At 40.2% G+C, this 24,910-nt stretch overlaps 1 protein-coding gene across 1 annotated transcript in view; it reads right to left on the bottom strand.

Annotated features, from left to right (window-relative positions):
* LOC121293842 (monocarboxylate transporter 4-like) overlaps positions 1-19,670 on the bottom strand; it is a 38,273-nt gene extending 18,603 nt beyond the window's left edge. The window contains exon 1 of the mRNA XM_041217228.1: positions 19,583-19,670. The gene's annotated coding sequence lies outside the window, so the exon portion shown is untranslated. The remainder of the gene's footprint in view (positions 1-19,582) is intronic.
* Positions 19,671-24,910: the final 5,240 nt, after the last annotated feature.

A 24,910-nucleotide genomic window follows, 5' to 3' on the forward strand; every position in this document is an offset into this window, starting at 1 on the left:
ACCCCACCCTCAGTCCCTCCATGTTGTGATCAAGTTAACTTTGATTACCACTTGTCTGCAGTATTTCATATTCTAATGTAACCACTGTGTGAAACTATGTTTTCTAATTCTTGTGCTTCAGTAACTAGTCATGTGTTTGTTCCCTTATTGCCAATTCACCAGCTATTGTAAAAAATCTTTATCGTTCATTAATTCTCTCAAACCCTTTCAGAAATTTGCACTTGCTGTGTGCCAAAGTTAGCTGGAAAAGCTTAAAGCTATGCGGGGAGATGCATCCCAGATGGAGAAGTTTACATCTTGCAGATCCAGGCTGTTAAGAGTATAAAGCATGCAAATCTCTTTTGCATTACTCTTTAACTCATTGCATTTGTATCTGGGTCAGCTGTAGGACTTTGGAAAGTCTTGCTTCATAGGACAGTTTTCATGCATAAATCAACTTCAGGTTTTATATAACTTTGGGCATCATTCTGATTTTGGCACAGGAAATCAACTTTCCCTTCTAAACATGAATATGAAGAAGATTGTTTTCCTGGTTATTCCAAAAAATCAAGGATATTCTGAATTGCAAAAGGTGTGGTTTCAGCAAGAGGGGCCATATGTGGTTTACTTTCAGATAAAAGGAAGGAAAGCGTATGCACGAGCATGAATGATGTGCCCATCTCAGTTCACATATGATCATTTTTGTGTTTGTAATTGTCATGAGTGTCACTCATGCTCAACCGTTGAGGCCAGAATATGCCAGTTGTGGCTGCCAATTTAGAAACAAGATCATAACAGGGATTTTATTGCAAAAGGTCTGATGTAAATAATGAGAAAATTGTGCAATAAAGTGGGCGATGAATCTATGCTTTTTGTATTTGGCTAGCATGCCAAAAATACTGGCTATAGGTACAAAAAGATAAGCTTTGAAGAGTTTTGATAACAGATAACAGCTTCCAATGCCAATAAACCTTCATTTCCATGATCTCCCTTAGTGCAATTTCTATCTTACTACGTAGTCTCTTTAACTGAGAATGAGAAGAAGGAAATTGGCAAGTAGGATGTGCACTCATGTCATAATTGTTTTTCACAGATGCAACTTATCTCCTAATAAAAATGACAGTAAGACACTGATAATCAGGCATGTAATTAGGTTAAGTCCTGTCAGACTTCTATCTTTATTTAAGGAATGGAATGGCTCAGCACTGCACACCAATCTCAAATCAAACTCAGATGAATCATTCCCCTCTCAGGGGAGCGTGTCACGGAGTGTATGATGGTTGTGCAGTTCACTGCACCTCACCCCTGGCTTGAGGGGAGCATTGTGATGCAGTAGCGGTGAACAACATATGGTTGTTCTGAATATAAACACTGCTTGGAATATAACTCTCTAGGTAGGAAGGAATTTGGCTGAACCAGTACATGAAACCAGCTTACAAAATAGCCCCTTGCCCTATAGAAAATTGCTCCACCTACTTATACGATATACTAATTATCCTCATTGTGTAATATGTTCTGAGGAGCGATTTAACTCAAATGTTCCATACTGCACTTTGAAGTTGTTAGAGATGCATTCTTAACTACAACAGCAAGAGGTCAGACCTATATTGGGATGCAACAGACTCCTATTCTTAGTTACTGTTAACTTGCTCCAAACCACCACCTCTTGTCTGTCAAGGGAGATTTCTGACAGCCACTCCACCCAGCTTTGTGAACCGTATTAAATGTATCCACTAATTGTCTAGACTTCAAGGAATAGCTGCAACAGACTGGGTCTCTGCATCTGGATACACCTTTGTACATGAAGCACCAACATCGGGTTACACTATAAATCTAACAATGCTGTGGTCTGAATAACTAATGAATGGCAGGCCACGCTGAATGAAGTGATCCTGAAGTTGGGAAAGATGGGGTTGTTGTACATGCACACTAGAATGGTCGAAGTTGTGCTCAGTATGGAGTTAGGTGTGTCAACTGGCAGAAATTTCACACTGGCCTTCTGGGTGTTTAGTAATGCAGAAATTGTCACTTATGTTCAGTAAATTTGAATCATCACTAACTAAAATAAAAGCTAAACAGATGATCACAGCCATGACAAAATTGCTCTGTCAAATTGACTTGCCAACATTGACTTCTTCACAAATACAGTATAATCCAATACCACTCAAAAGAACACATAAAACCAGATATAAGTCTTATCATGCAACTTAGGTTCATCAGTAGGGAACTCAACCTTTACTCAGCATCAATGCATTTTTGAATATGTTTAAGCCTTCAATTTCATCCCATATATAAAATAGAACTTAGTCAAGGTATATCACTTGTATGTATATCCTTAAACAAAAGAGCAGGTGCTATGTTGCAATGATTTATATACATTTATGTTGCAACTTTAGCATAAGTGCAAAGCATTAAAATTACCGTATAAACTCCAGTAGAGTAAAATCAGATTTAAGAAGTGCTAAGTCACATCTTATCATGACTTTTTAAATGTACCCAGAGTTGCTCAATTATTTGCTGACTGTTGCAGCACTGAGGCTCTTACAATATCTTGCTCTGGAGTTTGTTTCCATATTTACGTGTAGAGACACACATAATCTGGGCACAAATCAATTTCATGGTTGAAAGACTGCAATATTTTGGCTGGAAGTAATTCACACACATTATAATCTCCTCAATCTTTTAAATCAGTCCTTCAAACCTTCTGTCCAAATGAATCCCTGCCCACAAAGCTGGCCACACCCCAAACTCTCAGCTGTGAGTACTTTTCCATTTGAGCTTTTTCTGTGGAGTCTTTCAACATCGCAATTTTAATTACAATTTTCAAGTTTTTTTTAAAAACTGATCCCCATGGATACCTGCTCTGTATTTTCTGTCAGCTTTAATGGATTTTTTTTCTCTGGTAAATGATAAATTGCATTAACAATTGAAAAGCATCCCCGATTGCAGGTTCTTGAACTGGTGTGGTTTTGGCTATTTCTTGGGCCCAAACATTTATGATGATTTATGCCCATTTTAAATTTGGGCATATTCTTATGATTTCAGAAGGATACTAGGGTGATCTTGATGTTGGCAGAATAGGTACATAATTCACTATAGTATGTGCAAGACCAGAGTTAAAAACAGGGTAGAGCGATGCTGGAATTCAGGATGGTGACAGGAGTGCTTTATTAAAATGTTATTTAGTTATTTGCAGTTTAAATTAATAAATCAATTGTAGGTGCAGTTTTGAGGATGCGCCCAGTTCCTAAATTTTAACTGTTAGGAGGGAAGCCCAGCACATACCTGTGAGCATCCTCCTGGACAAATTCCAAGATGAACCAGACAGTGTAAATGAAGTTTGCTTACATTACAACAGCAATAACGCTTCAGAAAGTAATTAATTGGCATGACTTGTTTTGGAACGCCCTGAGTGAAAGATGCTACAGAAATCTTTTTGCTGCACAGTTGGAACCAATATTGAATCCACTTTTGCAAAATCTGCACTCATGTGAATGGGCTATACTCCACCAAATAGAGATCTACCAGGGCTATTTCTGAAAACGGACCAAGTTATATTGTCCACTCTCTAAAGAGAGAAAACAACGTTCTATTCAAACATATATAAATGCATGTCCAGAGCTCTGTTCATCAGCCATGAGTTCCCAATGAATTTTAAGCTGCTTACAATTTTCAAATGTTTGTCCTATATACAACTGTACCAAGGCCTTCCTCAGTTCACAGCCTGATTATTTCACCTACTGTCAACCCATTTCCAAGATCACAAGGATTACCTTGAAGAGTGGAAAGGGGGGACCTGGAGGAGAATGATATTGAATCTGGTTGAGAATAAAAACTTCCAAACAAGGATACAACTTCTGCAGGGTTTCATACCAGTCTATTAATTTAAACTGCAAAGTAATGCATTTTAGTAAAGCCATTCCAGTCACCACCTTGAACTCCAACTTCACTCTATCCAGTTTTTAACTCTGGTCTTGCACGTGCTGCAGTGTTGGCCTGGATTCCATCCCCAAGATACATGATTCTTTAAAAAGCATGACATTTCCTACCGCATTGGGTATTCCAACTGTGAAATTCTTAGAGAATCCATGGAGGTGTAGTGTGACATGTGAATGATGAATGATTCTCGTTGCCAAGCTGCTGGACACTGAAAATTTCTTATCCTTTCCAGAAGCATTTTTTGAAGATACAATTGTAGGTCATTGTATATTTATAGGTAAATTTGTTCATGGGCCTTTCCACCATCAATCTCTATCAAATAAATCTTAGTATAAGCCACCTCTTCAACAACCACAATTCATGTGTGCATGTGTGCGCACGTGTGTGTGTGATGCAGAAAGTAAATTGTATGAGGCTATGTTATATGTTATGACCAAATTCAATACTGTTGTTAACTTCCTTTGGTTACAATTTTAGTAATTGGCTTAGAGTTTCTGTGGTGTTTATGTCAGGCTAGTATTCTTGAATGCAAAATGGCACATGATGTCACTAAAATAAAAAGCACTTATTTACATAGTTCCAGGAGGAAGCTCTGATTTTTACTTAACTAGAACTGAAAAATAAAACAATTTTTATAGCCAGTTACACCACAAGGTGATTTTCCAAATGTATGCTCCTAGCGTGCAGCCTTGCCAAGCAGCACCCATATACCTGGAAATCACAGGCACAGTCACCATGGCTTTCTGTCCATAATGGATAGAAATTCACGTGGAGCAACCCCCACCCAGGCTGATGTTGCACAACAATATGTGATGTCACTGACAACAGTTTGGGGGGGGTGGGGGGGGGGGGCCATCGCAAGCTCAAAGGTCAGGCTATAAATCACATGCCTAATTAGCAGTCCACCATGTTCTGTCACAGACAACCTGAAACAAAAAGCAGGTCCCATGATAAAATGGTGTGGCCTCAATGAAGAAAAAATTAAATGAACCTGCACCCTACAACAAACTTCAGGTTCCACCCAAAGCATACGTCTCAATCATTTAAATAGATGCAGAAGTCCTGAGACCTGGCCTGCTCATTACCCTTCTTAAGAGGGAGATGACAGTATCTTGTAAAAGACCCTTAAAGAATTGTAGCAAGGCCTCTCACCATCATGGGTTCAACCAATTCTACGGGTTACATGAACAGCAGGTGCTTGTACTCAATTGATGTTCAGGTTGCATCTAACCACAGAATCAATAGTCAATGACTTATTCAAGAAGCAGCTATGATGCCTTCATTAAACTGCAGCTCACAGCACCTACGTTTCTGAAAAGAGAAGAAATATGGGGGTCATGGCTTTTCAGAGTCCATAGTTAAATTCTGTATCCATGACTGCTGGCTCTTTTTTAACAGAGATGCTAGCCCAATTAAACAGGTTAATGTTCTGACGTGAGGTCATAAACCTGAAACATTAACTCTCTACAGATGCTGCCTGACCTGTTAAGTATTTCCAGCACTTTCTGTTTTTATTTCAGATTTCCAGCATCCACAGTATTTTGCTTTTGTAAACAGGTTAATGCTTCTGCTAAAATAGCTATGTCAATGCTAAAACTTAATGCCTAAACTGTATGCATTTGTTTATTTTCATTTTTTTAAAAAAGATCCTTAGCTAACTCCCTCACAACAGGAGTCCTTCCTTGGCCAAGAACCTGGATGGGGTTACTGCAGTCAGGGGTTCCATCTCTCTCACTTTACAGTCAGAATGTGATAAAAGTGGGATCACTTATCTGGAAAATTTCCCTGTGGATACATCATGGCAACACAGCCAAGACCAGGAACTCATGTAGAACTGACTTATAGGGAGAAAGCCATATCGGCCTATTTTTGCATTCATTGCCCCTGGTGTATTTGATAAGGTCAGAAAACAAACTGGTCATTTTCTGGCTCTGAGAAATTAGCTCTTCAGTGCCAATATTTCTAGTATAAAGCTTTAATTACTAAGTTTATTATGGATCATCACACTAATAATTTATAGTACCAATTAACACAGCAATATAATTATGCTTATCAGAGATAAAGTCACGTTTAAGTCCCAGGAACACTAATTAGTTAAAATTAACCAGACATTAATTGTTTGAGAGGAAATTGACATCAAGTAAATTATCATGCCAATTATTCTAATACTGGGTGTTAACAGCCTTCCTCTGCTAATGTGGTTTCAGGATCAGCAGATAACCTGATCTATCTATCCTCGCTCAATCAGACCATACCAGAAACATGAAAACTTACTGACAGCTCAAACCAACAGGTGCAGTGCTGCATGAGTTCGCTAACTCAGGAGTTTCAGTTGCAGAGCTGGAATATACTAACTGCATGGTACATTAACTTTTCTACAACAGGTATTCAATAATATCTTTAAAACAATAGTCATCTCTGCAACAAAATTCATGTTAGGGAGTGATTGTCAGTATAACTGAACCAAAACTGCTTGCAGCCAAAAAATGGTTTAATCTCAGTGATGGATCTTGAAAACTTACAGCCCAACAAAAAAAACAATGCGGTCAGGGGTGTGTTTGAAGATATTAACTTATCTCAGTGGAGGTGCAGCTCCTGTTGTTTGCATGGTATTTCTATTCCTCCCTGACTGCCCTCCCTGATGTCCCTGAACATAGAAAATAGAATCAGGAGTAGGTCATTTGGCCCTTCAAGCCTGCTCCGCCATTCAATATGATCATGGCTGATCCTTTATCTCAAAGTCATAGTCCTGCACTCTCCCCATATCCATTGATGCCTTTAGAGTCCATAAATCCATCTATTTCCTTCTTAAATATATTCAGCGACTTGGCCTCCACAGCCTTCTATGGTATAGAATTCTATAGGTTCACCATCCTCTGAGTGAATAAGTTTCTCCTCATCTCAGTCCTAAATGGTCTACCCTGTATCCTGAGACTGTGACCCGTTTTTCTAGACTCCCAGCCAGAGGAAATATCATCCCTGCATCCAGCCTGCCCATCCCTGTCAGAATTTTATATGTTTCAATGAGATTTCCTCTCATTCTTCTAAACTCCAGTGAATACAGACCTAGTTGGCTCAATCTCTCCTCATACGACAATCCTGCCATCCCAGGAGTCAGTCTGGTCAACCTTCACTGCACTCTCTCTATGGCAAGTATATCCTTTCTTAAGTAAGGAGACCAAAACTGCACAGAGCACTGCAGGTGTTGTCTCACCAAGGCCTCTACAGCTGCAATAAGACATCCTTGCTCCTGCACTCAAGTCCACTCACACTGAAGGCCAACATACCATTTGCGTTCACTTTCTTAGCTGCTGGCTGCACCTGCATGCTTGCTTTCAGTGATGGTGTACAAGGACACCCAGATCCCTTTGTACATCAACATTTCCCAAGCTGTCACCATTTAAATAGTACTCTGCCATTCTGCTTTTCCTACCAAAGTGGATAACTTCACATTTATCCACATTAAAATGCTTCTGCCATGTATTTGCCCACTCACTCAACTTGTTTAAATTGCCTTGGAGCCTCTTAACACCCTCCTCATCACTCACATTCCCACCAAGTTTTGTGTCATCAGCAAACTTGGAAATGTTACATTTGGTTCCCTCATCCAAATCATTGATATATGTTGTGCACTGATCCCTGCAGCACCCAACTAGTCACCGCCTGCCACTCTGAAAAGGCCTATTTATTCCTACTCTGTTTCCTGTCTGCTAACCAATTCTCAATCCATGCCAATATATTACCATGTGCTTTAATTTTACACACTAACCTCTTATGTGGGACTTTATCAAAAGCTTTCTGAAAATCCAAATACACCACATCGACTGGTTCTCCCTTATCTATTCTGCTAGTTACATCCTCAAAGAACTCCAGTAGGTTTGTCAAACATGATTTCACTTTCATAAATCCATGTTTATTTTGTCTAATCCCATTGATATTTTCTAAATGTCCTGTCATCACATACTTTATAATAGGCTCTAGCATTTTCCCTATACTGATGTTAGGTTAACCAGTTTGTAATTTGCTGTTTTCTCCTTCCCTCCTTTTTTAAATAGTGGGGATACATTTGCCACCCTCCAATCTGCTAGGACTGTTCCCGAATCTACAGAATTTTGGAAGATGACAAACAATACATCCACTATTTCCATGGCCACCTCTTTTAGTACCCTGAAATGTAGATTATCTTGCCCTGGGGACTTATCAGCTTTTAGTTCCATTAATTTCTCCAGCATTATTGTTTTAGTAATACTAATTTCCTAAAATTCCCCCTTCTCACTAGACTCTTGGTTCCCTAGTAATTCTGGGAAGTTATTTGTGTCTTCCTCTGTGAAGACAGATTTAAAGTAGTTGTTTAATTGCTCTGCCATTTTTTTGTTTTCTATTATAAATTCTCCTTTTTCAGACTGTAAGGGACCTACACTTGTCTTCACTAATCCTTTCCTTTTTACAAAGTTATACAAGCTTTTACAGTCTGCTTTTATGTCCTTGCAAGTTTTCTCTCATACTCTATTTTCCTCTCTAATACTCTATTTTTCCCTAGCTGAAAACGTTGCTCCTTAATATAGATGTGTAATACGATTTGAGAAGCTGTCCAAGTTAATTTGTAACTGGATGAGAAACTAATCTCTAATGTGACAGGATAGTATGGATATAATAAGGGCTTTCTCAGTAGTTTGAAAGGGTCATCCTTCACTGTCGAGTACCTTAAGTAGAAATATTGCAATATAAATACAAAACAGGTTGATCAGCATTTAAAACAGAACAGCAGGTTAGCATGTCACATGTTATCCTTCTAAGTGAACTAGTTCCGATAAAAAATTACAGCAAGAGTTAACCCCTTTCAGATACTGAATGACCTGCACTGAATCTGCAGTTTTTAAATCACAAATGACTAGCAATTTTACCTTTTTAATCCTTACTCTGTAAATGTTATGTTTGAATCTTTTGACTTCAAAGCTAACCAGTTAATAAAAATAGTTTTTATTTAGTAAGCATTAAACAGGACAAGTATATCTGGTGAACAGACAGGCGCTGTGGCGATCCTTACACCTGTTAATAAAAATAGTTTTTATTTACTAAGCATTAAACAGGACAAGTATATCTGGTGAACAGACAGGCACTGTGGCAATCCTTACACCTGTTAAAAGGTCACTGTCTTTAAAGGTTGAAAAATAGAAAACGAGCATTTCTCCAGAGATTCTAAAAGGTGATTAAGTTACAGGCTACAGTAATAGGTTACAAGCACTGTACAAAACTGTAACTAACATGTTCGGGATGTTTAACCTTTCCATGACATTCAGACTATTGAGACTTGGCAAGACTCCTCTAGATACTTAAAGTGTATTTGCATTGTTAGAGAATAACAGTAGAACGAGTGATAGCTCCAGAAACAATTTGAAGGTTAAGTGTTAGTCATTTTAAGATCACAGTTTCAAATATATTATTGAAATCAAATCTGTTGCATGTTTAAAGTGTCTGGAACAGTGGCTAATTCTAGTTAATAGGGGATAAAACTTCACATCCTCAATATTAACTCAAAATGGTTCTGGTTATTCATGCAAAAACCATAGGTATTATCCTTTTTCAAAGAAATTGTTCTTTAACACAAATTGAATATGATTAATTTAGGTTAAATAATCTTCTAAAGAATTAACTACACTCATTTCTGGATCTTGATATGATCACCAGTGTTCACACTCAAATGACTTCTGCACCAACCATATAACATGCTCATCCATCATAGAATTGTTCCATTGTAACCTTTTAATATATAACTCAGTTACTTTGGAAACATATTGTGCTGGATTTTTGCTCATCACGGCAAATGTACACTGTCAGCTATTTGTAAGATTTACACATGTGCACAAGCATTCTGTGGACTTTCACATGGCAAGTTCCTTTCAGCCAATCATCGAAAAAGCACAATGCTCTGTAAAGGGAATCTGGGATCTGTGTGAAAAGTGAAAACAAGCATACGGCTCCTCCAGCAATCAGATTAAGGAATCATTACCGACCAGTACAGAGTCTGAATCAGGAAGTGAATGCTGCACCATTGAATTAACTGTGAAATAAGGTACAGGAAGTGCAAAAAAAGAGTGAAAGAAAGATTTGGTTAAGAGAAAGAAGAGTGAAATAAAAGGAAAAGTAAAAAAAATGTGCTTTTTAAAAATCACTAACAATAATTATAAGTTGAAGGAATGAGACACTGCCTGGATAAATGATTTTTTAGTGCCAGAGACATTGTTTGGTAAGAATTAAGACTTACCATGCCATTATAAGAGTATTTATACTGGAATGGACAAGATTTAACTTTCTGTGCAAGTTTTGTTCATACCTACTGTGCAACTTCATGCCATTCAATGGCGGGGCAAACAACAATGCGTAATTTTTGAGGAGCTTTCAGAGGAGCAGGGCAACTGATGGCAACTTCTGTGTTTCACTGCACTCAGTCCTCTTCTAAAATGGGAATCCTATAGGACTGTGACTTGTATAATAAAAGGACTTATTTGCTGAAACAGGTGGGCACTTCCGCCAAGCAGTAGACCCTTTTAAAGATGCCAATCCCATTATGTGGATCTAACAAATAGCTGTCAGTGTTCATTTGCCACTACAAGAAGAACCCTAAGTAAATAAGCTCCATATTAATAGAACAATTCGATGCTAGATGAGCATGTAATATGGTTGGGGCAGGAATCACTCAACTGTGGATACTGGTGATCATATCGAGATCAAGAAATTGTTTTTATTCTTTCAAGGCATTTGAGCATTGCTGGCAAGGCCATCCCTAACTACCCTTGAAATGCGTGGGCTTGCTTGGCCACTTCAGAGGACAGTTAAGAGTCAACCATATTGTTATGGGTCTGGAGTCACAAGTACGCCAAACCAGGTAAAGATTTCCTTCCCTAAAGAGCACTAATGAACCAGATGGGTTTTTACAACAATCAATGATAGCTGTCATGGTCACCATTACTGAGACTACTAATATTCCAGATTTATTGATTGAACTTGAATTCTACCAGCCACTGTGGTGGGATTTGAACCCATGTCCCCAGAGTATTAGACTGGCCCCTGGATTACTAGCTAAGTGACATTGCAACTACACCACCACCTTCTTGAAGGGAGAACTGTGCAAACCTGTCCCTTTGGGAAAAAGAGCAAGCAAATGTTGCTCTGGATCCTGGACACAGTCTCCCTATTTCTTGAGTGAGACAAAGATACAACTTGCTCCAAGGCATCTGTCAATTTTGCTCAGTAAGTAACATAGACATGTTAGAGCCAACTAAAGTGATGCACCAATCAAACTTCCAACTTTCTGTGCTCATCCTTTATTTGGGACCAACCACTGATGATTTTGTGAAGATCAAAATCTTTGCATGTGGGCATCTCAGGCACAAATCTTGTCCTACCATTCCATTTGCAGTACCCTTTGACACCAGTCCACTGAATCACTTATATCAACTATTCTAATGTTCAGTTCAGCACGTCGTGCCAAAGAAAAATTTTAATGTATCTTTACTCATTGTTCAGTTTGAATTCACAACTGTGCAATTAATTATTTAGTAAGCTGTGCTGTTGAACTTTGCAAATACTTTTCCAAAAGGTTATCATGCGTCTTTCAGGTTTTAAGTCAATAGAGAGCTGGCTGCATCTCAGAACTATCCAGGAAATGCTCAGAAATTCAGATAATGCATGCGGATAAGCATTTTCTTTGGCATCGGTTAATGCCACTTAATATTGTCCTGAAATTCAACATGAACATTTAAAATAATGCTAAAAACTTCTCAGAGCATCAACTTTACTTAGTCCTTGTGTAGTACTTTTACGATCTTCATCTTGTTCATGCGCTAAGTGTTGGATCAGATAGAAGTTAATCAAGATTTTAAATTCTGGTGAGCAGCATGAAGGTTAGTGTCACAAGTATAATGTCAGTTTAGATAAAGCAACACTGTGGTACTATTGCAACTGCTACTCAAAGTCTAATAATATAATCTCTATTAAAGAATGTGCATGTGCACAAGTCTTTGAGCAGCTGGCAACATTGTGCTAAACCACCATTTTAATTAATACATTTTATATGATAGTTTAATTCATCTATGGGTTGGTTTAACCCCACATCTCACCTAATACAAGTCAATAGTGCACACCTCACTCGCCAAGGCTGGTATTGCTACACCATTACAAAAGCATGTCCTATAAAAAAAATCGAATTAAGTAAAATAAGAAATATAATCATACTTAAAAATATTTAAAGTACTGACATTTCTCAGTTTCACTGCATCCATGCTTTCATACAGTGTGAGTGCAATATTATACACATCATAACGTGGTAGGCAGCAAGTTCACCACGTGTCCTGTGCAGACAGAGGAAGAGAGGTCACGTGTTGGGGTATGTTTGACAAAAGTAGCTGACTATTGCAGTGGTTAGATTAATACAGTAAAATTAAAAACTTTATCAAATGCTTAGACCATATGCTGAATTTGGTTGGGGATATTGAATTTAGGTTTATTTTTATTTAATTGGTAATAGATAAAGGGCTTGGTCAGAGCCTGTAGACTAGATTATATTAAAATTATCACATTCCAACAGCCAGAGGACAACGTTCTTCCTGGGAGGGTTAAAGATCTACTCTCCTTTGAATTCAGAATTTAATCTGAGTGAATGAAAGGAAATATTTTCTATTTGCTTTAAGTAATTGAAGGCCCTTCACACTCACGGCAACATGCCAAAAGCTCACTATTACAGCTAAAGTATCTCACTTACACAATTTGCCATGCCAGTAGAACATAACAGATATAGTGGATTGTTATTTTTCATGTCATCTTCATCCCAGCTTGTGACTTATAAAATATATGAGATTTTTCATTTCCTTGTCACATGCACCAAAATAAATCAAAAAAGCTGGTTAACTCGGGTGGAAATCACTTTTAGTCAAAATGCATGGAAGTCAGCTATTCAATTTTCAAATCTAAGAATGAACAGCTTCCAACCAATATACTGTAAATGAGAGAATCCTGTAGCTATTATAAAGAAATATTTCAGCCTGTGCTGTGTTATGGCAGAAGCACATTTCAAGTTTCAGATAATGCTGCTAAAGTACTTCAGTTTTCGCTCTTATGGTTTATGACTCAACATATCAGTGCCATGGAAAGCAGAATAGCATACTACCATTGTTGGGTTATGTTTTGTGTATACTTATACTAGTCCTACACTATTTCCAATTACAAAACATGGAGATTGTGTAATTCAGTAATTCAGTAATTCAATTCCTTCTCCAATCAGGCATTCTTATGTGAGGGGCAAGGCTCACTCACAGCTCTGATTGGCCACAACCCTTGACTTTCCATCCAATAATTTATGTGGGCAGGAAACCAAGGGGTGTAAGCTAGCAACTACTCAACCAGTGTCCTCTGTAAGTGCTGCTCCTCCCTGGAGATACCTGATCAGAAAATCAGCACTTCAACATAGAATTCATCATATGTTAACATGAAGTGAACTAATGACCTGTATGCATAATGAGAAGTGCCACCATGAGTAAAATGGAGCCAGAGCTGGAAGGAAATGAAATGCAGTGCAATACATGATTTAAACATTAAGGCTTGGAGTTTCCACTCAGTTGCACTGATTTGTTTGACGCAACCTGCCCTGGCAAAACCAGCTCAAAAGATTGCGGGATTTTTGCGCAAATTGAGGTTCTGCAATTTACTGAACCCATTTTCTTAAATGAAATTGCACGAGGAGCTGGCCCAGCCACAAAACTGGTTACAATCCCAGATTGAATTAATCAGCATTGCATGTTTTCACTAATTATGTTTGTTTATGGGCCGGCAAGGAAGCTCTAAAAATTAAGCATTTTTATAGACAAAGGGAATAAAGTTTTAATTTTACTTTATCATGAAACTGATTGCTGCACACCAATACGACTAGTAAATGGTTTCTGAATTAAAAAAAAAGTAATTTTGCATTGTTCAGAATTGGATTACTCAAAAGTGGTGGACTAGGCATGCTGTTTAAAGTGCTTATTTTTTTGTGATAAACCTATTTTCAACTGTATTAATCCAACAGCTAAAGTTACCACTCACAGGAATATTTTTAAAGCAAGCTTTACCTTTTTAAGAAAAGTTTTGTTCTAAAATGTTCCCCAATCATGCTGGTTCATGGTGGCAGAAAAGTAAGCTGAACCCAATTTTGTCCTCACCAGCTAAATATACCCCACCAAAGTGGCAATCAGGAATGGACCAGGGATGATTCTTCCGTTTCTAACAACACTAATACGCATTGTTGTAATTTAAAGGGAGCATAGACTCCACCATCTTAAAATATGTAATAGTACATGATGGAAAAGCCAATGAATATTGACCCTTTTGCACATTTCACAAACATTTTTAAACTGCTGGAGTACTGTAAGGATCAGTCATGCCAGCCATGCGATCAATACTTAATGAATACTTAATTTCACCTTAATGGCAAGAATCAAGAAAATGTATTGTTCAGGAGAAAGGAAAGTAGCCACTTGGAGTCCCGACAGAGTCAGACATAGGTTAGGGGACCTTAAAACAACTTGTACTTATATATCACCTTTAACATAGTAAAACACCCCTAGAACACAAAAGCAATGTCAAACAAAATGACAACAAGCTACATAAGAAGATATTGAGACAGATAACCAAATGTTTATTCAAAAAGGTAGGTTTAAAGAGCGCCTTAAAGGAGGAAAGAGGGGTTTAGAAAAGGAATTCCAGAGTTTAGGGGCAGAATTGGAGGAGAGTGGATATCTCGGAGGCTTGTGGGTCTGAAGGAGGCTACAGAGAAAGGGAGGGGCAAGGCCATGGAAGGATTTGAAAACAAGGGTGAAGTAGTATATTAGACATCCTTAGAGAATGTTTGGCCCATTGGACTAGGGGAAGGGAGGGAAGTGACAGACCTAGCTAAATGGATGTTCTTGATCTTAGCGACACAAAATATGTAAGTTCTTGTTCCAAGCGGGGGTGGATAAAACAAAGGAAAGGGGTTTAAAAAGATGGTTTGCAGTAGATGCAGAAACGATGTGGTGAATGGAGGGCCAAAGGCCAGACAGTTTTTATATTTAAAGTGTAGTTATAAGAGAACTGGGATTGAGTTTTTTTCAGGTACAGACAGAGGAGGTAGGACTGGGAGGGAGAGCGTGATTGAAGACCAATACACAGAAGTACTTAGAGCTAATCCTATCTGTGATTGACATGAGGACAAAGCCAGGCAGGCCATGGAGGGTGGTAAAGTCAATTGGGGTGGCCATGAATATGGGTAATGGAGTTTATATGCAATAATTTCTCATTAATCTAAACAAGTTAATAAATATGCAACCTCTAAGATAGTGTCACAGTGCATTAAAAGTTCTTGCACTTTTTATGGCTGTATGTCAAAAAAATTACTACCTGACTTAATGAAGCTGAGGAAGAATTAAATGTAATATTTCATTGCTGTACAACAGCAGTGGAGGCAACAATATGATGCTAAAATTGTACAAGGATAACCTACTGGTCATTTAATGAACCAACAATTTGCACTTGTATTAATGTGGAAAATGTTCCACAGTTGCAGGGCAACAGGAACTGAGCAGGAGTTAGAAGAGTGACACAAAGCAAAGGAACTTTTGAAGATGGAGAGATGTAGTGAGGGATCAGGGTCTAGGGAGAAAATCCCAGATTGCAGGGACATGATTGCTGAAGATTCTGTCACTTTGGTGGAGTACAAAGGGAGATCAGAGTTGGAAAAGCAGAGGTGTGAGCCGCGACGGCATTTGTAGAGGCAGGCTGGGCAAGGCTTTGTAGAAATTAATAAATTATTTATTAATAATATTGAAATCAATATTTTGGGGATGAGAACCCTGTGGAAAGGAGCAATAGGTGAACAAGACAAGCATAGGATATGTGCAGTGTTGTTTTGGATGGGCTGGAGTTTGTATTGGGTGGTTCTCAGAGTTATGAGCAGCATGCCCTGAAAGTAAATCCCAATTTCACAATTTTTCACATTATGCAGTACATAAGTGGGAATCTACTTTTGATCTGAAGCAACCAACTATCCATGTTTTGTGCCAGCTTTGGCTCGGTGCCAGCACTCTCAACTCTGGGTCAGAAAGTTGTGCTATAGCCCCAATGCTTAACTCTTGAGCACATAATCTAGCCTCATACTTCATTGCAATATTGACGGAGTGCTATACACTCAAAGGTGCCATCTTTCAGATGAGACATTAAACTGAGACCCACTCTGCCTTCTCAAATAGGTGAAAATCCTACAATACTGCTTCAATAAGAGTAAGGGATTTCTGGGTATCTTTCAGCCAATCCCTAAAAACAGATGATCTGGTAATTTACTTAATTACTATTAGTGGAACTTTACTGTGTTCAAATTGGATTCTGTGTTTCCTACATTATAAGTGTGCCTACACTTACAAAGTACTTCATTGGCTAGAAAGCATTTTGAAACATCCTGAGGTCATGAGAGGCGCTATATACATACCAACATTTTCTTTCAGTGGTAATGGAAAATGGCAAGATCACAATGCAAGGCAGGGCATACTCCAAGACAGTAAAATATTTCAAGCTGGCATTAGTAAACTATTTGATTCTTAATCCTGTTGCTGTCTTGTAATATCTTGCAGGCTATATGTCTTCTTGGAGTAGAATTTCCTTTAGTTTTATCAGCACAATTCAGGTTAAAATGGCTGGTCCAGTGCAAGAGATCAGGGAAACTCAAAGTGTAATTTATGTCCTGGGTTATTCCAGTTTCTGCAGTCTTTAACACTCGTTTAAGAATCATTGCGCCCAAAGGCATCCCTGCCCACAAAACTGGCCACACCCCCACACTGAAATATTGAGAATGGCAAGTTTACACAATTTTGCCTGTGCAAAGTGTTCTTCAAATTGAGCTTGTTTTCATAGGTGCACAGAGATTATTAGGCACTTTTTAAAAAATGTTTTTACATATTAAAAATATTTAATTTACCAAAAAACTGAAAAATGTACATCAATTTAAATAGTTGTATTTGTTATTTTCAGTGATTTGAATCCAGCTAATCACAGCCGGGAGAACAGACACATTTTTTGTGATTAAACCCATTTCTGCTGTATCCATAAACTGCACCAAGTTATCACCTTAAAAACATCAGGAATGTTTTTAATCCAAAAGAAACAAAAATACATTCTATTATGCTGACCAACTGCAGATCGTGGCAACTTTTAGGCTTATGATTATTCAAATAAATGGCAGCAGAAACTCTTGGCTAACTGCAACCTAAACCAGTGTAATTTCAAATGCGATTTGCGCCCAATATCCCCGCGTTGCGCCCAAAATGGGAATTCTACGCCTATATTTTCGACTTAATAAAATTCTGTCCTGTGTGTTTCCCTTCATGGGCTTAGGAGACAGGTTTGAAGATAGAAGGACAAGACCAAGGTCGAGTATGTAAGTCACCCGAACCATCCTGCAACTGCTGGCAAGACAGTGCACACGTACTCCATTACTGCTGGTTGATCAAATCAAATCCACAGCTGAATAGAAGAGACTGTTTACACAGCCGACCCACAAAGATTGTCTCGGTTTTACGTTGAGACCAACCTTCAGCCAATTAGGCTTCATGATACAAATATGGCCTGACTGTTATAAATCCTCTCTTCGTTTAGAATTGATCATCTTGTTCTACTGGCCTAATTTTAAATCCCATTGTTCGCATGTTAAAACAGTACTTCAGCATGAATACCCAGTCTAGTTAAATAACCGCTGGGTTGGGATATGTTTTGGCACTGAGTCGCCGTTGGGATGATCATTTCCACCTTTTAAATGAAGAAGCTTTCGAACAAGCATTTCACTCCCACAGCAAACCCACCCCCCAAAGCCTCTAAAGCCGTCTGCCCAGGTACGTTTGCGAACGGCAGAGTGACCGTCACAATGTTACAGTATAGTTAATGCCCTGTATTAATAAAAATTTGTGTTTTATTTCGCCACCCCTACAAACATCCTTTGCTGGAGTTTTGTGAAATGCTGGTCCCTGTCCCGGGTGCTCAGGTGTCAGGGAAGAGGCAAAGGAGGAAGTAGTTGGAACAAAAGCATCATCGCTACTGCAGGAGGACGTGAGAGACGTGACCCAAGAGAATGAGCCAGTGAGGAGCGCGCAAATTGCTCACTTTCTCACCAGAATGGCTCACAACCGTGAGTCATGTACCGGACGGGGGCAATTTGAGCAAGAAGCCAAAAGTATAAGGGGGGGGGGGAAACCGAGGCGAGTGGCGCACAATGACACTGGCCAGGAAATGGCCCCCAGGTTTTGTTGTCTTCCTTCACAAAGCGCGGTGTTCGTCGCACTCCCACCGCGGAGCTGCAGTGTTCATAAATCAGCGGGCAAATCGCATCAGAGGTCTTTCTAATCAAATGAAACAATTTAAAGCCTCCTAATGGGTGACCTGACACACACTCGCGTGCATCTCACTCTGGGCAGCCTTCTGGCCCCGAGCAATAGCCTTTGTTGAAAAACAGTTGATTATTGAGCCTTTTTAATCCGCTGATCAGACGAGGCGACGATTTAACCTGTAAGAGGTTTCATTTCTACCGAGAGAAAATACGAGATTCGATACGAAATTAACAGTTTCTTCAGAGCGACAAAGAGCACCAACTCGGCACAAAATGTTTGCATTGAATTTCTATTCGACCTGAGTGGCAGGCAAGACAATGGACGGCTCGGAGGAGCCACAAGTTTAATAAAATGGGTCGGGTTATCTAAGTGAAGCTCAAGCAGTTTACACATCTAATCTTCATAAAGCCTTAATTCCATGAAACCCTTCATTCCAGACATTATAAGCTGTAGCTTTACTCAAGGGTTTTACTTGTTGCTGCTTTTCAGTGCATTCCATGTCGTTGAAAAGATTTACCTTCGCGCAGAAAGACTGTATACTTCAAAGTTTGCCAAGAAACACTTTACAACTCATTACAGTGCAGGGGAACACGACTGGGCGGGCATGATCTAAATCAATGAACGCTTCAGGCAGTTCCCTCCACGTTGCCCAAGTCCAACTGTAACAGATCTTTCACCATCATGTTCCCCTGGAATAAATCAACAGTGTGCCAACTTTAAAATAGATCGGGTAGTTGTAAGTAGTAGCGAGGTTTTTTCATTAATCTCTTCCTCCAGGAAGCAGCCCATCGCCATTTGCTGTTTCCGCACGTTGTGTAAGTTTCTTTTTCACCGTGCCCACCATCCCTTTAAAGGGACGTCCGCTTTCGAATTTCAAGGTCCACGTTTGCATGTCGCCAATAAAATGTAGTCACAGTTTGATTTCCCGAACCCCACATCTAGCCTTACACGTTGCTAAATGCGATTTCTGGATCAGGCATCTGAGCAATGGTATTTCATCTGCCAATAGCTGAACACAATGCTGCTCCGAGCAAATTAATTCAGACGGAATATTGTTAAAGTGTGAATCAATAAACCATCCGCACCTCAACAAAAATGTACTAATTTGCTTCTATTAAGGTGTTTTCATGTAAAACATTAATTTCAAAGTCTGAAGAAAATTGCAAAAATTAGAGGCTGATACATGATCATCTTCAATATATCCCACATTATAACAAATTTTAAAATTCTGTCCAGATTATCACATTTTATTTTTGCCATATAAATTAGTGGGTCCTTACCTCGTTGGGAACACTTGATGCCGGCACGATGAAATTTTATTCACGATTATCCTGTGATGCTCTCCCACGCTCTGCTCTTATTCAGACTGTCTTTATACGTCAGGAACTGTACTCAGTAAAGATTCCGCTGGGTCTTAGCGGCCATTGGCTTAAATTCAAAACCACTCCTACCTCATGCAGCTTCAGTATGTAGATGACGCTTGTGTGCGCGCTCACTCAGAAGCCGAGCTGTAGCTCATTGTCAACTCCTTCTCCAGAGCAAATCAGAAAATAGGTTTTTCACCAAGCACCTGGAAAACTAAAGTCCTCTTCCAAATAGGTCCCACAATAAAACATCCCCTGACAATTACATTTTTTAAAAGCAAAAAACTGCAGATGCTGGAAACCCAAAACAAAAATAAAAATACCTGGAAAAACTCAGCAGGTCTGAAAGCATCTGCGGAGAGGAACACAGTTAACGTTTAGAGTCCGTATGACTCTTCATCAGAACTAAAGAAATATAGAAGTGGTGAAATATAAGATGGTTTAAGGGGGTGGGACAGGTAGAGCTGGATAGAGGGCCAGTGATTGTGGAGGTTGCCAAAAGATGTCATAGACAAAAGGACAAAGGTATTGACGGTGGTGATATTAGCCAAGAAATGTGCTAATAGGTGACGTTAAGGGTAGAAAGCAGGATGAGCAAGGTACAGATAGCCCTAGTGGGGGTGGGGTTGGGGAAGGGATCAAAATTGGCTAAAAGGTAGAGATAAAACAATGGATGGAAATACATTTAAAAATAATGGAAATATGTGGGAAAAGAAAAATCTATATAAATTATTGGAAAAAAGGGGGATCAGAACAGGGTGGGGATGGAGGAGAGAGTTCATGATCTAAAGTTGTTGAACTCAATATTCAGTCCGGAAGGCTGTAAGGTGCCTAGTCGGAAGATGAGGTGCTGATCCTCCAGTTTGCGTTGAGCTTCACTGGAACAATGCAGCAGGCCAAGGACGGACATGTGGGCAAGAAAGCAGGATGGAGTGTTGAAATGGCAAGCAACAGGGAGGTCTGGGACATGCTTTTGGACAGACAGAAGGTGTTCCATAAAGTGGTTACCCAGTCTGTGTTTGGTCTCTCCAATGTAGAGGGAACCGCATTGGGAGGAACGAATGCGGTAGACTAAGTTGAGGGAAGTGCAAGTGAAGTGCTGCTTCATCTGAAAGGAGTGTTTGGGCCCTTGGACAGTGAGGAGAGGGGAAGTAAAAGGGCAGGTGTTGCACCTTCTGCGGTTACATAGGAAGGTGCCGTGGGAGGGGGTTGAGGTGTAGGAGGTGATGCAGAAGTGGACCAGGGTGTCCCAGAAGAAACGATCCCTGTGGCATGCCGCCAGGGGGGGTGAAGGGAAGATGTTTTTGGTGGTGGCTTCATGCTGGAATTGGCGGAAATGGCGGAGGATGATCCTTTGAATGCAGAGGCTGGTGGGGTGATCAGTGAGGACAAGGGGGACCCTATCATGGTTCTGGGAGGGAGAAGAAGGTGTGAGGGCGGATGCGTGGGAGATGGGCCAGACACGGTTGAGGGCCCTGTCAACCACCGTAGGTGGAAAACCTCGGTTAAGGAAGAAGGAAGACATGTCAGAGGAACTGTTTTTGAAAAGTGGCATCATCAGAACAGATACGACGGAGGCGAAGGAACTGAGAGAATGGGATGGAGTCCTTACAGGAAGCGGGGTGTGAGGAGCTGTAGTCGAGATAGCTGTGGGAGTCAGTAGGCTTGTAATGAATATTGGTGGACAGTCTTTCATCAGAAATTGAGACAGGGAGGTCAAGGAAGGGAAGGGAAGTGTCAGAGATAGACCATGTGAAAATTGGGGTGGAAATTGGAAGCAAAATCAATACATTTTTCCAGGTCCAGTTGAGAGCATGAAGCAGCACCGAAGCAGTCATCGATGTACTGGAGAAAGAGTTGTGGGAGGGGGCCGGAGTAGGACTGGAACATGGAATGTTCCAAATACCCCATAAAGAGGCAGGCATAACTGGGGCCCATGTGGGTACCCATAGCCACACCTTTTATTTGGAGGAAGTGAGAGGAGTTTAAGGAGAACTTGTTCAGTGAGAGAACAAGTTCAGCCAGTGGACGAGAGTAGTGGTGGATGGGGATTGTTTGGGCCTCTGTTTGAGGAAGAAGCGGAGAAGCGGATTACAATTTTTCTTTGTTTGCAGCGTGTGGGCGTTGCTGGCTGGGCCAGCATTTATTGCCTGTCCCTAATTGCCCTGGAGAAAGTGGTGGTGAGCTGCCTTCTTGAATCGCTGCTACTCATGTGATGTAGGTACACACACACAGTGCTGTTAAGGAGGGAGTTCCAGGATTTTGATCCAGTGACAGCGAAGGAACAGTGATATAGTTCCAAGTCAGGATGGTATGTGGCTTGGAGGGGAACTTGCAGGTGGTGGTGTTCCCATGCGTCTGCTGCCCTTGTCCTTCTAGGTGGTAGAGGTTGCAGATTTGGAATGGCGAGATCCTGGAAAATGTGGACCATTTTCCATATTTTGGGAGCCTCCTCTTGACGAAGGCAGATATGGGTGACAACATTCATCATTGCCTCCATTGTGCCAGCTCAGCAGTTGGCCAACTGAGGGAAAGAGGACTAGGATATCAAACCCAAGACTAAAGTCATGGTTTACCATGCAGCAGTGATCACTGTGCTCCTATATGTTTCTTGGATGACCTACAGCAGGCACCTCAAAACACTGGGGAAGTACCATCAGTGATTCCTTCGTAAGATCCTCCAAATCCAGTGGCAAAGAAGGTGGTCCGACAGCAACATCCTCTCCCAAGCCCAGCATCGAGGTACTAATCATTCAAAACCAGTTCAGCTTGGTGGGACATGTCGTTCTTATGCCTGACAACAGACTCCCAAAGCAACTGCTTTACTCGGTCATGGCAGGAGACTCCCAGGAGGACAGCTAGAAATGCTTTAGGGATGTCCTCAAAGCATCCCTGAAGAGGTCAAACATACTCAGCGACTCATAGGAGACCCTGGTTTGTGCCCCACCAAAATGAAGAAGGGTCATTCAGGAAGGCACCAAATACCAAGAGATTTTGTTGGGAATGTGCAGGCACGAAGTCAAAGGATCAGAGGGAGCACATAAACCTCCAAACAAGCCATTTACCCAACACTTTAAGTGCCACCTGCCCCACATGCAACAGAGTCTGCAGATCACGCATTGGGTTTATCAGCTATTTCAGAACCCATTGAATTGGAGTGGGAGCAAATCATCCTGGATCTCAAAGGACAGCCTAAGAAGAGGCTTTCTTTACTCCCAATGCTATATATCATATCAGAGGTCCTTGTATTAATTGCAATTGCATTTATTAACAACAAATGCCAGCCATTCATTTGAATGGGTGAGAAAAATACTTTAGAAGGTGCCAAAAAATGTAGGCCAAGTTTTCGCCATCACAGCAACTTGCATTTATGTAGCACATTAATATAGTAATATGTCCAAGCAGGTCAAATAACCCCCAAGAGCTTGTTCCCACCACCCCCCAATTCGCCCATATCAGAAAGATCAATCAAAATAGAACAACAGTAAAATACTGCCAGTGCTGGAAATACTCAGCAGGTCAGGCAGCATCCGTGGAGAGAGAAAAACAGCTACATTTTTCAGATTGATGTCCTTCATTAGGTTTGGGAAGAGTTAGAGGTGTCATAGGTTTTAAATGTGATAAGGGCTGGTAGGCATAAAACAAAAGGCAAGGCCTGTGATAGGGTGGATGTCAGAAAAAATTAAAAAAGTCAATGGTACAAAGCCAAAGGAAGCAGTAATGGGACAAGTAAAGAACCAAAAAATGTGTCTAGAGGAGGTGTGAATCGCAGAATGGTGAAGAGCTGCTGTCTGAAAGAAAAACAAGGGAGTAAAACCAAAACCAACAAAGAAAAGAGAAACAAAATGGGGCAGAGGTTACATTCTGAAATTGTTGAACTTAGTGTTGAGTCTGGAAGGCTGTAAAGTATCTAAATGAAAGTTGAGGTGCTTGTCCTCAAACTTCTGCTGAGGTTTATTGGAATACTGCAGGGAGAGGCCGAGGACAGAGAGGTCAAAGTGGGAGCAAGGTCGAGAATTAAAAGAGCAGGGAACCAGAAGCTTAAGGGCATACTTGTGACTGAATGGAAGTGTTTATGTGCGTTTTGTCTTCCCAGTGAAATTGGAATGTGTTGGCAGAAATATATGTGGTAACTCCAAAGCATGCTGTCTGTGTCTACTGCTATGCCACGTATTTGAGGTACCATCTCAGGTAAAGCTACCTGGGTCTGACTAAGTCAGTGCCTTAGGATGCCAAGGTTTAAAGGGAAAATGTGCTATGTTCTACATAAAGCCTCCAGACAACATCTGCTACTCAGCCAACACTGCCGAAAGCTATCAAGGTCATCATGACACTCAATTTTTATGCTTTTTAGCTTCTTCTAGACTCCAGCTGGGTAAAATATCCCCCCAGTGAAGCAAGTTGGTGACTGACACCTTCATCACACTTGCCACTGAAAAGCAGCATTGTAAGAATGTTTTACAGTTCTATCGTACTGCTGGCTTTGCATGAGTACGAAGATATAATGCTGACCTAAATGGATAGGAAGGAGTTTTACTCTCTCAATGTCCAACTGGACTGTCATTACCAAAACAGAATAATGCTGGTCAATGCCTGGCTTCTGAGCAGTTTCCATGCTGCACCTATTTTATTTTACCAATCATCAGTGACAATTCTATTTGAAGGAGAAGGTAAAGTGGATCCACAAAGGCCCTAGCAGTCAAAAGGACAGAGCCTGAACGGCAATAAGAGGTCCAGTGAACCAGCAAAATCATTGCTGGCCATGTCATCTATAGCATTTTTGATAGCTAGATGGATGGCAAAGTGTTTACAGGACCCATTTCTAGGATCATTACCCTGTATTTTATGTTCCATAATTTGCCCTATATAAAGGTGTAACTCTAAAGGAAGAAGCTCAGAATCCAAAAAAGTACTATATGTGGAAGAGAGACAATGAAAATGAGAGAATAGCTCCCCAACATCACACCCTGGAAGTCTGATGCACCGTGCATACATACACATTTAACTAAGTGCCTGGGATGCCAGCTTAACAACCCTCTTGTCCACATGTGCCATGTAAAACAGTCAAAACATCTCTTCAACATCATTTTCTGTACCTTCTCTACTAAGCTCAATACTCATATTTTACTGTATACATTATTACTGTTTACATTATTCTGCAAAATCACAGAGACATTCCAAGCACAATTACAAATCAAGTGCATGAAAATTGAATCAATTAGTTGATGTGTGAGTGATGTCCAT

The sequence above is a fragment of the Carcharodon carcharias genome, chromosome 22, assembly GCF_017639515.1.
Source record: "Carcharodon carcharias isolate sCarCar2 chromosome 22, sCarCar2.pri, whole genome shotgun sequence".
NCBI lineage: Eukaryota > Metazoa > Chordata > Chondrichthyes > Lamniformes > Lamnidae > Carcharodon > Carcharodon carcharias.